Source organism: Felis catus, chromosome B1, assembly GCF_018350175.1.
Source record: "Felis catus isolate Fca126 chromosome B1, F.catus_Fca126_mat1.0, whole genome shotgun sequence".
In the NCBI taxonomy this organism is placed as follows: domain Eukaryota; kingdom Metazoa; phylum Chordata; class Mammalia; order Carnivora; family Felidae; genus Felis; species Felis catus.
Window position 1 is genome coordinate 85,586,122 of NC_058371.1, and position 14,638 is coordinate 85,600,759.

Genomic DNA, 14,638 nt, shown 5'->3' on the forward strand with positions numbered 1-14,638 from the left:
ATGATCTCACGGTCCGTGAGTTCGAGCCCCGCGTCGGGCTCTGTGCTGACAGCTCAGAGCCTGAAGCCTGTTTCAGATTCTGTGTTTCCCTCTCTCTCTGCCCCTCCCCTGTTCATGCTCTGTCTCTCTCTGTCTCAAAAATGAATAAACGTTAAAAAAAATTAAAAAAAAAGACAATAATTGGAATGTCTTGTGGAATTTAAAGTATATCTAGAACAACAATGCATGACAACAATCACAAGATAGGAGAGGGGTCAGTGGAGTTAAATGGTACAGACTAGCAGCACTGTTGAAAAGTGAGAATATAAGAATTTGTATGAGACTGCAATAAGTCAAGGACTCAGGTTGAAATCTAGTCTGACTACTAAACTAATAGCAAAATAATGCATAACAATATCACTCATTATAGTAAATGCTCCAAAGAGGAAATTACAGTATTTTCTGACTGGATATAAAAACAAAACCAAACTTAATGTTGTTTACAAGGGATACATTTGAACTTCAAAGACCTGGAAATGTTGGAAGAGGGGTGGAAAAATTTATATCAGCAACCTGAACCAAAAGAAGGTTGGTATAGCTATATTGTTATCAGCAAAGTAGGCTCTAAGGGCAAGTGTAACATAAATGTTGAATAAACATGGAGGACTTCATTAGCAATTAAGGAAATGCAAATTAAAAACACAAGATACCCTTTCATACCTTTCAGATTTTTAAATTTAGGAAATCAGACATTTGGTGAGGATATGGAAGTGCAGGAATTTACACACACTCCCCTTGGGAGTGGGGCATATACATTCAATCACTTTCATTCTGTGATGTGCATTTTCCTCTGTCCTAGCAATTTTTCTGCTAGTCAGGGCTGGCACTGGTGCACAGCTTTACTCAGTGGTTTATGGCCAAGTCCTCTTCTTGGTGATCGGTACCCAGGCCATACAGGTTGTTCAGTGTTTAAAATAACATCCCTACCACCAGATATATCCAAGGGAAATTCTTGAACATACATATGTGGTGTATTCTTGGTTGCATTTTTTGTAAGTGTTCAGCAAGGGTAGAAGAGGTAAATATGTTGTTGTATGTTCAAAACAATGGAACATTTAACGTAGTAAAAATGAATGAACTAGAGCTTGACTTACCAGTATGGATTGATTTCTTTTTTTTCTTTTTTTTTTAATTTTTTTTTTTTAATGTTTATTTACTCTTGAGACAGAGAGAGACAGAGCATGAACAGGGGAGGGTCAGAGAGAGAGGGAGACACAGAATCTGAAACAGGCTCCAGGCTCTGAGCTGTCAGCACAGAGCCTGACGCGGGGCTCGAACTCACGGACCGTGAGATCATGACCTGAGCCGAAGTCGGACGCTCAACCGACTGAGCCACCCAGGCGCCCCTGGATTGATTTCAAAAACATAAATTAAGCAAAAGGAACAAGTATAGAAGAATACATATAAGTATTATTTTTTGACTAATGCCTAAAAACAAATGTGAATCAGCTTGCAAAAGTGGTAAAACTTAAAAGCAATGGATGATTAATACAAAATTCAAAATTCTGCTGATCTGGGAGTGGGGAGGAAGGGGAACATGATCTTGGAAGGAAACAGATGGAATATTTTTAAGTCTAAGGTAGTGACTTCATGGATGTTCATTCTTGTCTCAGACTGTTTTACATACTCTTTGCAATGTCTGAAATAGTTCATCATAAAAATCTCATGCACAGAGGGACCACTCAGAGAGAGTTCAAAGCGCATGGTTCGTAGTGTAATTTGATTATTGCAGTCTATGTGGACTGGAATAATCCAAAATGTATTGTACCTTTTTAACTTCATCTCCTACCAGCTGCCTCAGATAGTCTTTCTTTGGAACCATGTTCGGTACAAATAAATGAATAATAAATTTGAAGTGGTCTGCCAATACTTTCACTTCATGCCGTTCTTTCTCCTTTCTTTCTACCCCGAGTGAATTACTTGCTTTCCCCTCAGAACGTCCTGCCATTTCATACTTAAGCATTTATGTTGTTATTTTCTTAGTTTGAAATGGCCTTCCCTGCCCTTTGCTGTGTTGCAAAATTCTATGCATTCTTCAAATTCTCAAATATTTCCTCTGCTCTGAGACCTTTTTCCCTCCCTCCCCCACTCCTCAGTCTTCCTTACTAGTTAAGCATTTCTGCCTCCCTGTGCCTCTGTATTTGAGCATAACTCTGTTTTCACAATTACATTGACTGGTTGTTTAAATATATGCTCCTTCCCCCATGTCTTGTCAGGTAATTTAGAGCAGGAACCTGACTTATCCATGTTTGTATACCTTTCACATAGCTCAGTGAATGACACGTGGTAAGTATTACATGGCAGAAAGAATGCAGACCCTGGGATGCTTCTCATTGCTGGAGGTATTTAGTGAATGAAACAGAGTGGAAAAGTCAGGTCATGGCCATATGGATAGGACCTTGTATACTAAGGCAAGCAGTTTGGACTTTATTCAGTAAACATTCAGAGAACCATTTAAAGTCTTTAGGAAGTATTTCCAGAAGATTAAGTGTGGATTGGCGGTGAGAGACTAATTAAGAGGCAGTTATAATAGCGCAGCTAGAAGCAATAATGATCTACACTATGGTAAAGCCAATGATGAGAAAGATAAAACAATTAAAGAGACTGATAACAGTGCTTCTCAAATTTGAACGTGCATACCAGTCACCTGTGAATCTTATTAAAGTTCAGACTCTGACTCAGTAAGTCTGGGGTGCAGTTTGAAATACTGCATTTCTCTTTTTTTTTTTCAAGTTTATTTTTTATTTATTTTGAGAAAGAGAGGGAGAGAGAAAGAGAGAACACGAGCAGGGGAGGGGCAGAGAGAGGAGAGAGAGAGAATCCCAAGCAGGCTCTGCACTAACAGCCTGCTTGAACTCACAAAACTGTGAGATCGTGACCTGAGCCAAAACCAAGATTCAGATGCTTAACTGACTGAGCCACCCAGGTGCCCCATGAGATACTGCATTTGTAATAACCTCACAGCTGGTGCCATAGACCTGCTGTCCAGTATGGTGACCCCTAACTAGGTGGCTGTTGAGCACTTGGAATATGGTTAGTGCAACTAAGGCACTGAATTTTAAATTTTGTTTTATTTTAACTAATTTAAATGTAAGGATTGAAGCAGTGCAAAATATTTCTCCACTAAGCAAAGTTTTATTGTTTTGATAAGACTGCAGGTCAGTTACCATTAAAATTTAGCATGCAAATGAAGATGTACTACAAGTATAAAATATACACAGGATTTAGTCTACTTAGTACAAATAGAATGTAAACTATTCCATTAATTATTTTTTATGGTGATTATATGTTTCAGGTATATTGGATTACATTAAATATATTCTTTACAATTACCTTGCTTCTTCTTACTTCTTTATTTTATTTTATTTTTTTAATTTAAAAAAAAATTTTTTTTTTCAACGTTTATTTATTTTTGGGACAGAGAGAGACAGAGCATGAACGGGGGAGGGGCAGAGAGAGAGGGAGACATAGAATCGGAAACAGGCTCCAGGCTCTGAGCGGTCAGCACAGAGCCGGACGCGGGGCTCGAACTCCCGGACCGCGAGATCGTGACCTGGCTGAAGTCGGACGCTTAACCGACTGCGCCACCCAGGCGCCCCTCTTCTTACTTTTTTAAATGTGGCTACAGAAAATTTAAAATTACAAAAGAGTCTTACGTTTTATTTCTACTGGGGGGCTGTGCCTCAGACTCTTGCAAAAGTCAGTGGTACTTAGGACCTCACCTGGCTCCTTTCTGATGGGTGGAAGTCACATTGGCCCATTGCACACATGGACTGGTGTCTGTTTTTATAATTTCACCACAATTGACTCAAAACATCGTATTATTATTAATTTCAAACCTTTGCAACATATTTTTATAACATTTCATCCTCACAAAATACCTGAATGAATACACAAATAATATAAATATTTTTCTTGTTGAATTATCAAGTAAAAATATATAAGAAGCAGATGTAAGACTAGGGAATATCTCTTTTACCTTTTTTGCATGGATGTTTCTGCAAATACTGTTTCCTCTAGAGAAAACTCTTTCTTTTCATGTTTACCAAATTGATCCCTCAGGGACTGACTTACATTGGGGAAGCTTAGACATGTTGCATCACCCATGATGTATCAATTTCAAACACATGATCCAATTTGCAAAGAGCATATCACTCCAGGAGCCCCAGGAGTAGTGTTATACTGGTTAAACTATGTGTACTTCTAAAGTTTGTAAAAATCTTCAAGCAGTATCTACCTTATGAATATTCAAGATTTATCTGGGATAGCTGCAGTTCTTTTGACTAAAGCACAATTCAGTTTAAAAATCACTCAAATAAATAAACATTTAAAAAATTTAAAAAGGGGCACCTGGGTGGCTCAGTCAGTTGAGTGTCCGACTTCGGCTCAGGTCATGATCTCACGGTCCGTGAGTTCGAGCCCCGCATCGGGCTCTGTGCTGACAGCTCAGAGCCTGGAGCCTGCTTCAGATTCTGTGTCTCCCTTTCTCTCTCTGCCCCTCCCCCACTCATGCTCTGTCTCTCTCTCTCTCTGTGTCTCTCTCTCTCTGTCAAAAATAAACAAACGTTAAAAAAATTTTTTAAAAAATCACTCAGTTACTATGTTGGCAAGTCCATGCATTAATTTGTTCATTCATTTCAGCATATATTTGTGAGGGGCTATATGCCTATTACTGTTTCGGACATTGGGAATTTAGTACCAAAACCCCCCAAATTCTTGCTATTCTCAAGCTTGCATTCTAAAGAGCTCTGGAGAGACACATAAAAACAGTAAATACAAAAAACAAAACAAACAAACAAACAAAAAACCCCAACAGCATATACATAATAGAAAGTCTGGTAGTGATGAGAAATTTGGGGATGGGGAAGGGTAAGAGGAGTGAGAAAGGGGTACTGTTTCATATAGGGTGGCAGGGTAGGCTTCTCAGAGGAGGTAACATTTTAACAGAAAACTGAATGAAATTGGAAAACTCTAGCCATATCAATATCTGGGGGACAAACATTGCCTGCTCAGAAAATTGCAAAAGTCAAAGCCCCAAGGTAGGAGGGTGATTCCTGTGAGGAACAGCCACCAGTGTGGCTGGAGCTGAGCTCCCTCTGAGTGGGGCAGAACAGGTAGGAGATGAAGCCAGGGAGGGTCAGAGGACTGATCCTGTCATGGTGAGGGCTTTGCTGATTTTACTAAGTGTGAGGAGAAATCTCTGGAGGATTTTGAGCAGGCGAGTGGCATTATCCAGTTTTGACACTGGCTGGACAGTGTGTGCCCTTGGTTCATACGAGGCAGATGAATGAAAAAAGTATTACGTGTTTCTACCCAAAAATACCACCATCACTTTTACAGTTTCATATTTTACCCTAATTAAAAAAAAAAAAACATCTGAAATTTATTTTCCAAACTGTGGATTTACCTTTTTTCTATCCAAACTGTTAGCCATTTCCTATGCTTTTCCTAATTGAAATACAATATCCTATATTCTTGTCTCTAATAGTTTTTTCTTTATGTATTTTGGTATTTGACTACTTAAAAAATAACTATGTTGTTTTCATCATAGATTATACCTTTTTCAGCATAAAGGGAATCACTTTAACTTAATGCCCTTTCCCCTGCATTATTCTATCTGATTTTTATATGACAGAAAAAAAAGTAGGTTAAAGTCTAGAACCATGTAAAACAAAACATTAGAGGTGATTATCGTGTGTGTGTGTGTGTGTGTGTGTGTGTGTTTCAACCTATGAATTGCTTATCTAATTAAGTGTTTAAATATTTTAACAAAGCAGCCAAGATTGGAAGCTGCTCTGTTCCCTTCTTTTCTTCTTGTCTTTTTTCAAAAGTTTTATTTATTTAAGTAATCTCTACTCTCCACATGAAGCAGGAACTCATGACCCCAAGATGGTACTCTTCTGACTGAGCCAGTTGGGGCCCCTGTTCCCTTATTTTCTCTGGGCCATATTCTAGTTGCTTTGTATCCATTAGAATGCAAGTTCCAATGTGTTAACAGGTATCCAAAACAGCAGTGGTTTAACATTTAAATAATAGGCTGGTAGGGAGACTCTTCTCCCTAACTTCATTCGAGGCTTTGGGTTCCTTCCAACTCATTGCTCTTCATTATTCATTAGGCAGAATTGGCTCCTGAGTCCTGTGTTACTGTAGCAACTTCATGGAGAAGGAATGAAGGAAAGTGAGAGAAAGAGGGAAGAGGAGATGAGACAGACAGCCAGACACACACACACACACACACACACACACACACACACACACACACACACGCCCATTATAGGCTCCCAACTTCTTTGGGCTATCTCTTATCTCCCTGACTATGGCAAACACCACGGATTGCTCATCCATGTGCAAACTCGGCCTCTTTTTCACTTACAGAGCTGTGATATTGTTTGGGCCTGCAATGCATCACCTAAAATTACTTGACTTCCAAGACTGCAGCTAATTCAATAGGGAGCTGCATGTGCTCAGAGTTAAGACCTCTCCTCCCAGTCTCAATGCCTCTGTCATCAGGGTCAAAAGAGAGTCCCAGAGACCCTAATGGTCAGAGTAAGACACCCACCCCTCGCCCTCACACTTCCATCAATAAAGCTCAAGAAAGAACAGCGGTGTTCCTGGAGCCCCTGACAAGATAGATACACATCCGTCTGTCTTCCCAATGCTCACAATGTTGTCCCCACATTCTACGTTGAGACCATCAAGGTTGATCTCATTAAGCCCTTTATCCCAGCCCCTGACTCCCACGTTAATCCTCTTCTGGACTCTAATCCACACATGGTTCTACGCATTGTGCCCCCCCGCCTTTCCGGTTCTACTCCCCAGCCTTCCCAGTGCCCAAAAGCCTTGACTGCTCACTAGAGCTCCGGCCATTATGAGGATTGTCTATGTCTTCATCCCTTAAAGTTTCTTTTGCCCTCTTTCTTTCACTGAAATTAGCTCTTGCCTGAGGACACTGCTTCTGAGACACTGAGGACACTTGCCTGAGGACACTGTTCTCAAAGAGTGGTGTTTTCTCTCCCACACCATTTGTACTCAAGGTAGGGTAGATGCCCGCCTTCCCTCTCATTGTTGCTTCCAAATCTTTCTCTCACCTTTCTTCCCAAGATGCCTCATTATTTACCCTGACGATATCAAGTGATACCCCACTTTCTCTCCTTCTGCAATCATCTTTAAACTCTCGGGTCACTCTCCCTCATTAGCAATAATTGCCATGTTTCCGTAATCTCCATTTCATGCAACCAAATCTCTGACCACCACCTCCCAAATTTCCAGGCCGTTGTCTTTAGTACCCCAACTACTGTAATCTTTTGACACACCGAGACCTACAATCTGTTGATTCATCTACCTTTTCACATGCCTCCCCCTCACTGTGTTCTTCCTCATCAGGTTTCGATTCCGTGGACAATCATTATAACAGCTCCCTAGTGTACACCCTCAAGTCCCTTGGTTCTTTGTCAGCTATATCCACTTGGCTACATCACACCCTGGTGAAATCCTGTCCTCCTTTTACTCTGCATCTGCCTCCTGATGACTGAATGTGGCTGGAGTGAAATAAACAGCCACAGTGACGGTCTCACTTCGAATTCCTGACCCCCTGAACTCCGGCAGGCCCCGGAGGCTGCATCAGAACCATGCTACATTTCCCTGTCCTGTCTGCCCTCCTGCTCTCCCAGGAAACTATTCCATACTTCTTTCTCTTCAGGCCCCAGTACCTTCTCCTCCCCTCACTCTCAGCTGATGACCGTACTTCCTGTTTCACTGACAACTAGAAGCAATGGGAAGAGAGCTTCCAGAAGTTCCATAGTCAATGGAAATCCCACCATCGTTGGGGTAGCTAAGGGCCAGGCACCCTGAGTTCTGTCCCATTATGGCTGCAACTATCTGTGCTTCTGGCTGAAGCCCACCTTCCCCTCGCATACCGGATGCCATTCCCTCTTGTCTACTTTCACACGTATCTCCAGTTTTCTCCCTTTTTCCAGATCACATCCATCTGTATGCAAACATTGTGTTTCTTTCCCATCCTATGAAGGAAAATGAAGAACTCTCTCTCTCTCTCTCTCTCTCTCGCTTCCACTCCCACCCTAGTTACTGCCCATCATCCTACCCCCTCTCATGGCAAAACTCCTCCAAAGAGTTGTCTAGATGCCCTGTCTCTAAGCCCTCTCCTCCTGCTTTCTCCTGAACCCATCCAGCTCTAGGCTTTCACTTCACTGCTGCACAGCCACTGGCGACTGCACACTGCTGAGTCACCGTCCACCCCGTCCTCATCCCCCTCGTCCTGTTCAGCAGCAGTTGACAGTTGATGCCTTTCATCTCCTTGAAACACTTTCCTCACTTGGTTTCCAGGATTTCACACACACGCGAGTTTCCTCTTGCCTCACCAGCTAATCCATCTTAGCTTTGTTACTGTCTTCTCTCATTTATTCACCCTGTAACTTGGGGTGCCCCAGGATGTAGCCCTTGGACCTCATCTCTTCTCTACTCATCCTCATTCCCCTAGTGATCTCCTGAACCTAAACAGGGCTCTCTAAATGTATATGTCCAGGTCAGGCCAGTCCTCCTGCCAGACTCACATGTGGAGCTACCTACTGAGATATGTGAGAAGCACCTCAAATCTCATACATCTCCAGCCAGACTCCTAGAATTCGCACCAAAGCTTGCTCCCTTCACCTTCTCCGTCATAGTAAATGGCTGTTCCCTTCTTCTAGTTGCTCAGAATATCATTGTCTCTTTTTTCATGTCCTACATTCAATGTCAGCAAATTCTATTTTCTTTCCCTTCAAAATATGTCCAAAATTAAACCATTCCTCACCACTTATCCTAACAATATTTTCTAAGCCACAGACATCTCTCCCCTGATCTCCCTTCTTCAGTCTCAGTTTCTCTAATTCTGTTTTTCACACAGCAGATAGAAGGAACCTGTCCTGATATAAGTCAGATTATTTGAGTCTGTGCTTATGGACTTCTGTTGGGTCTCCACTTTGCTTCAAGTAAAAGCCAAAGTCCTTACAACGGTGGCTTTGTGATTTTATCACCTGCTACTCTTCCTGTCATTCATTTTGCTTCAACCACACTGGGCTGCATGCTATTTCTGGAAATAATGGGTGCACTCCTGCCTCGGGGCTTTTGCACATGCTCTTCTCGCTGCACCAGAGTTACTTGCAGCATTCCTTCCTTTACTTTGTTCCTGTCTGTGCTCACATGTTACCTCCTTAGAAAAGCCTTCTCTGATCACCCTGCTGACAGTTAAAACCTCCCCAACCCAGCTGTCATCAACACTCTGTATCCTTTTTCCCTGCTTTATATTTTTCTTGTACTTACCATCTTTCTAATAAAATGTATAATTCACTTATTCTTTTTTTTCCTTCCAGTAGGATGTAAGTTCCAAGGGGACCAGGAGTTCTGTCTGTTCTGTGCATTGTCATACCCACAGGACATGTAACATTATTTAGTTTAATAAATATTTGTTGAACATGTGAATGAATTGAGTGGCCAGGTGACTGTTCTGGCTAGTGAGCTGTAGAAGCCCCTGACAAGAGCAGTCCTGCCCAAAGAAAAACTCAGGCTTTCCTTGGAATCGTAAATGAATTCTGAACACTTCGTCACCGTGTTGCAGGAAGAAACAGCAAGTTGCTTCTATTCTTCACACCCCACTGTCTACTGAAACCAAATGGTTTGTGATCTCTCAGCTATAGCCCCATCTTTCCATCTGTAGAGAATATGCAAAATTCCTAGTATTGCACTGTGAGGGCAGTGACAACCCACACAAATTGCCAACCAGTAAACTGACCGATCCCAGACATCTGCCTATTCACTGGGTCAGCTGGATCGATTCGGGGGCCCAAATTAGGAGGCCTTCACAAGGCTGCTGAGAAAAAATTAGTTCAGAGCAGCAAGTCCTCCATCTAATCGTGACTGAGTGATTGATATGTGCAGGTGAAACTGTGGCTTGGATCTAACAGTGCCTTTTCACCCTTGTCATTTGTCTTTCACTTTTGTCTGGCCTTCCCTTGAAGGTGGATGGAGGGAAGGCACCATATATCTTGTGCCACCAGCCAGTCACTAGTGAAGATTGCAGGTGTAGAGAGCCTGGAGTTCTGCTGGTTGTACCATAAAAGGCCAGGGACTTGTGCATGGGTGGGGTACAACACATTGCCGAGGACTGCCAGAACTCCTCATAATTACACAATTCTCTGCGATGATTAGCCAGCCAGTTGGGTCTTTCCCTAAACCTCCACAGCCCTGTTTCAGCCAGCCCAACCATCCATAAAACCCAAATCAACTTGTTTGTGTTATTCTATTGATGGGTGTCCCTGTTGGCAGGATAATCCATATAACATGAAACTGTTGCATTTGAGAGATTCAGTGACAGGTAACTGGAGACGGAGAGGTGTTGTGACAGACCCTAGAGATGGAGCTGGCTGCCAATTGAGCACAGGAGCGATGGGGCTCCCTCCAACCCAAAAGGGAGAAACAAAACATCCTATTAGAGAGCAGCGAAGCAGCAGGTTCACTTCCCTCTGTTGTATCTTGGGGTGGATGGTCCATTGAGCCTTGGCAGGGAAGTGTTAGAATATCACAGTTTACTAGTTGCTTCCTATCTTCAGTTAGGTAGAATTCAGGCAAGACACAAGTTTTGTTCCAAGCTGTCATGTCTGAAAGGTAAATGGAACCAGCAAGATGGATATACAGTGCTGTCAAGAGGGGCCACTTTTGCCCATGGCCGGGGATCCAAGACTTCTGGGAACCAGACACTTAGGCACCCTGCTGGATTTCAAAGACTGAACCCTCTGCCCTAGGCTAAGGCTGATGTGCGCCAAGGCAGGGATAAAGGAAACATGCAGGAGATAAGACTGGGACAGTATTTTTATCACTACATTTTCTTACTCCATTTTGTAAGTGAATCTTACTTTTGCTCTCACTATAATGCCAGCCCTAATCTCTCCCTTGAACTTCAAATGTGTGCCACATATTTGGAAACCTCATAAGCATCACAATTGCTCTTTTCCTGTTTCCCCAATTCAGACTGAAGAAATCTAGTGGTCATGTCTGAAGCCTAGCAGGGATTCCAGTCTCCCTCTTTCAGTCAGTGCAAAGTCTTTCCAATGAAAGTTCTCAGATATTTCTCATCTTAACCCCTACTTCCTAGTCCTTTCTGCTATGGCTTATTCTTTGGTCATCTCTCACATGAAACTGCTATCACTATAGTTTCCTAAATGGTGGTTTCTCTGGCCTCAGTTTTGCCTTCCTGAAACAATATATGGCTACGAGAATGATCTTTCTGAAAAAAAAATTTTAATGTTTTTTTATTTACTTTTGAGAAAGAGCAAGACAGAACACAAGCAGGGGAGGGGCAGAGAGAGAGGGAGACACAGAATCCAAAGCAGGCTCCAGGCTCCGAGCCATCAGTACAGAGCCTGATGCAGGGCTTGAACCCAGGAACTGTGAGATCACGACCTGAGCGGGTCAGACACTTAACCAGTTGAGCCACCCAGGCACCCCCAGAATGATCTTTCTAAAACACATGTTGCACATGATAGTCTTCAGCCGTGTTTCTCAACTGAAGTGGTAGCCTGTAGTGATGTTCCAAGGTATGTAAAGTCATCGGAAAAAAAGGTTGGGAGGAGGGCAGAACATGACTCCATCCATTATCTTTATATTAAAACAAATACATTTTAACTAGATTTATTGTGACCATTTCACAATATAGGCAAATATTAAACCATTTTTAAAAATTTTTGTATAAAGTTTATTTTGAGAGAGAGAGCATGCGTGCGTGAGAGCAGGGGAGGGGCAAAAGAGAGAGAGAATCCCAGTCAGGCTCCATAATGTCATTGCAGAACTGGACAAGGAGGTTTGAACTCACGAACTGCGAGATCATGACCTGGCCCGGAATTGAGAGTCTGACGTGTAACTGCTTGAGCTACCCAGGCACCCCTGAAAATTACTTAACCGAAAAACAAAACAAAACAAATACATACCGTAGAATGGGCTGCAAAACTGCACACATTTTAAAAGAACTTCACAGACATTTCATGACTGTGGTGGGCTATTTCAGGTTACGCCTCCACCCACATCCCTTTTATTCAAATTTACTGCCATTAGAGGGTTTTTAGAAGAAATGTTTGAGAAACACTGGTGTATAGGGAAAACTTCAAGGTCTTTATCATGGCTTATCAAAACGATCAGCAGAACCAGATTCCTGTTTTCACCTCTGAATTTTCCCACTATTATCCTTGAGATACTGAATAGCTTCTAGGGGTATAGAGACCATGTTTTGAATGCCTCCTTGCATTTTGCACACAGTGTTCCAAATAGAACACTTCCCCTTGCTTCCCTTGACTGCATAACTCACACTCCTTCCAGAGTCCCCTCAGGCAGCACATCCTCCAGAATGCTTCTCTGTCTTCTCCCCCTGCCCCCTGCCACCCCCCCCCACCCAGCTTTCTGGGCTCTGTCCTCTATGCATACTATTATCACTACAAGTTAGGGGCTGAAACCTTATTCAGCTGTGCTCATATTTTCTTTCATGGGGACATCTTTCATTTCGTTCTAGAAAGACCATTTTAAAGTGACCACTTGGGTCTTCTCTCGGAAGCTCATTACCTCTCTCAGAAGACAGAGAGATTCATCTGAATGGGGAAATTGGTCAGACTCGACTTCTATAGACCACACTGACAGGGGGGCAGAATGGCTTCCTTAAAAAGGCAACTCGGGCCATCTCCGGACTCTTTCTCTTATAACATCTCTTATGTACTCTATGAAAGAAGGGACAGTTCTCCCTGCTTTTTCCCCCGAAGTAGTGAGCACATATGACAAGTCACCCCCTTTGTGGGTGTGGCCCCACTGTTGTCCAGCAGCTCTTTTGATAATGGGGTGGGGGTAAGTTAACTTGGATAGGGAAATAGGACATCCCAGCACACACTGCAATGTACCCATTGTCAGGCAGCCCCAAATAAAACTGACAGCCAGTGTTTGGGGCTGGTGTTATCTATGTGTACCCAATAAGTTAAAACCCTAATAAGGAGAAGGAAATTTGTAACATCCGAAATCTCACAATGATTTAAATTATCAATTAATTTAGTTGTACCAATTAGCCTATAAACTTCCTGAAGGCAAGAACTACCATATCTTTTTTTATTGCTGTATGTCCCTTGACACACAGTAGGTGGCACATAAAAGGTGTTTATTTTATTTGTTAACTTTTTTTCTGATTATAGAAGCAATGCAGCATGATAGAACAAAAGAATTTTATAAAAATAGGAAACAAAAAGTGATTCAACAAACTAAAGATTATATATTAACAGCATGTAAACTTGTATACTTTTTCTTTTTTACTATCTGTATATTTTTTTTGAAAAGAAATGATTTTATGTACAGTTTTGTTTTTAAAAAACAGTTGTTTGGGGGCACCTGGGTGGTTCTGTCGGTTAAGCGTCTGACTCTTGATTTCAGCTCAGGTCATGATCTCACGGTTCGTGAATTCAAGTCCCACATCAGGCTCTGCACTGACAGCAAGGAGCCTGCTTGGGATTCTCTGTCTCCCTCTCTCTGCCCTCCTCTGTTCATGCTCTCTCACTCTTTCAAAATAAATAAATAAACATTAAAGAAAAGAAAATAACAAAAATCAGTTGTTTGTGCAACATTAAATATAATGTTCTTATATAAGATGATTTTCATAGCTGCATAGTATTGCATTGATAAATGAATAAAAAGTAGCCCATTGATAAGTAATATTTCTCACACATTTATCAAAGCATTTTTTTCATGTGCTTTCCCACATGGTTTACATGCATTATTGCATTTCTTCTTCCCAACTCTGGGGCAAGAATTTTTTTTTTAAGTTTATTTATTTATTTTGAGAGAGAACGTATGTGTGAAGGGGGGAGGAGGAGAGAGACAGAGGGAGAGAGAGAGAGAATCCCAAGCAGGCCCTGCACTATTAGCACAGAGCCCAACTCAGGGCTCGATCCCATAAACTGTGAGATCATGACCTGTGCTGAAATCAAGAAATTGGATGGTTAACCAACTTTGCTACCCAGGCGTGGGGCAGGGATTTTTATCCATTTGCATAGGAAGGAACATAGGCTAACAAGCATTAAATAGCTTGTCCAAGGTCACTTGGGTGTTAAGTGGCAAAACTAGGATTCAGTTATATATGATTTAATACCAGAGCCAATATAACTTTTAAAAGGATATTCTGGGGGTGCCGGGGTGGCTCAGTAGGTTAAGTATTGAACTCTTGATTTCGGCTCGGGTCATGATCTCATGATTTGTGACATTAAGCCCATGTCAAGCTCTGCACCAACAGTGTGGAACCTGCTTGGGATTCATTCTCTCTCCCACTCTCTCTCTCTGCCCCTCCCTCACTCGTTCTCTCTCTTTCTCTCTGCCTCATTCTCTGTCTCTCTTTCTCGAAATAAATAAACTTAAAAAAAAGGATATTCTGTAATTTATTTAACATATTTCCATTGTTGGGCATTAAGGTTGTTTCTTATTTTCTTACAATAATAAGTAATGCTGCCTATATTAAACATCCTTTGAGCCAAATCTGTGTATATATTTCTGGTCGTTTTCTTCAGATAAATTCTTAAAAGCCAGT

General features: G+C 41.8%; 1 protein-coding gene across 10 annotated transcripts in view; it reads left to right on the top strand.

Annotated features, from left to right (window-relative positions):
- MGAT4D (MGAT4 family member D) overlaps positions 1-14,638 on the top strand; it is a 73,119-nt gene that overhangs the window by 18,761 nt on the left and 39,720 nt on the right. The gene's annotated exons all lie outside the window — the stretch shown is intronic.